Here is a 1,274-nt window from a genome sequence, read left to right as displayed (position 1 = left end):
AAGTTTGATAAACTATAATAATTATCTCAATATTAATTAATTAATTGTGTGTGTGTGTGTGTGTGTGTGTGTGTGTGTGTGTGAGAGAGAGAGAGAGAGAGAGAGAACCATATGACTTATTAAAAGTAATTGACTGGTTATAAAAAATAAGAGGTGGAATTTCCATGTGCATATGAGTGGTCTAATTTCAATGAGTGTTATTATTTTTTCTTAACAAGAGTAGAATATCACCATATATTATAATAAATAAATTGGTTCAAAAAGAGCTTGTGAGGGAAAGAACAAAAAAGAAAACCCTCATTCATTACTCATAATATTCAAGATGTGTAAAGTGTAATCCCTAAACTAGAATTGTTAAGAAACCCAAAAGGCTTCCCTTATATCTTCTAGATATTCAAACTCTAACCACATATTGGAACACTAATGAGGCTTTATAAAATAGCCATATACAGTGCCCATACAAATATAATCATGAATACATTTATATAAAGTTTTATAGACTTTAATGATTGTCTCAAAATTTATTGGCCATAATCCTCCATATAGATATCATCAATACCTACAAAATGAATGAGTTAGTTATAAAATTCATTTAAGAAAAAGGTCTTAGAAAATTGAATATCATTTCATAATTTCTTTACCATCTCCACTTGTTGTGTTTTGGTTAAGATCAATAGAAAAGGGCAACCCATATTGTTGGTTAGTTTGTTGATCATCTAATACAACAATGCACATTTAACACATCCATTTAGATAAAATTAAATTATAAACTAAAAAATCAAATATAATTTCAAGTTTTTATTTTTTCTATCTTAACTAAATTCTAAATCAGAATATTATTCTCATAATCTATATCACATTATGTAACAATAAGAAAAATCAAAATTCCATTACCTCCACAAGTTTGTTGAAATGTTTGAGGATGAATAACCTTTGGCGTTGATGGTTGATCTCCAAAAACTACATCTTGGTTATTTGATAAAGCATTAAATGCAATTACAAATGTGAACTAAATAATTAATTTTAATAAAAATAGTTAATAGTGAGTAAATTACCATCTAGTACTTGTGTGTCATATGTTATTGTTTGGTTCAAATCAATAGAGAAAGGCAATCGACGTCGTGGAGATTCTCCTTGATCAACCAAACTTATATTGACACATGTTCAACGTATGAAATAAAAATAACAAGTATTGAGCTATATGTTGAAAATAATAAAGTACTTTTAAATAAATGTACTCACCTTGTTGTGACAGAATAACTCTTTCTCCTTGT

At 27.7% G+C, this 1,274-nt stretch overlaps 1 long non-coding RNA gene across 1 annotated transcript; it reads right to left on the bottom strand.

Moving 5' to 3' along the window:
* Positions 1–470: 470 nt before the first annotated feature.
* LOC149554913 (uncharacterized) lies at positions 471–937 on the bottom strand. Its single transcript, XR_016365265.1, has 3 exons — positions 895–937; positions 642–716; positions 471–559 (listed from the first exon to the last, which is right to left on the bottom strand). It is a non-coding gene; the product is annotated as an uncharacterized LOC149554913 (long non-coding RNA).
* Between the last annotated feature and the right edge of the window lie 337 nt (positions 938–1,274).

The sequence above is a fragment of the Cupressus sempervirens genome, chromosome 5 (genome assembly GCF_028749045.1).
Source record: "Cupressus sempervirens isolate cs-2001-9-10 chromosome 5, ASM2874904v1, whole genome shotgun sequence".
Taxonomy (NCBI): domain Eukaryota; kingdom Viridiplantae; phylum Streptophyta; class Pinopsida; order Cupressales; family Cupressaceae; genus Cupressus; species Cupressus sempervirens.
The sequence above is the reverse complement of the archived record's forward strand: the minus strand, read 5'-3'. Positions and strand labels throughout refer to the sequence as shown.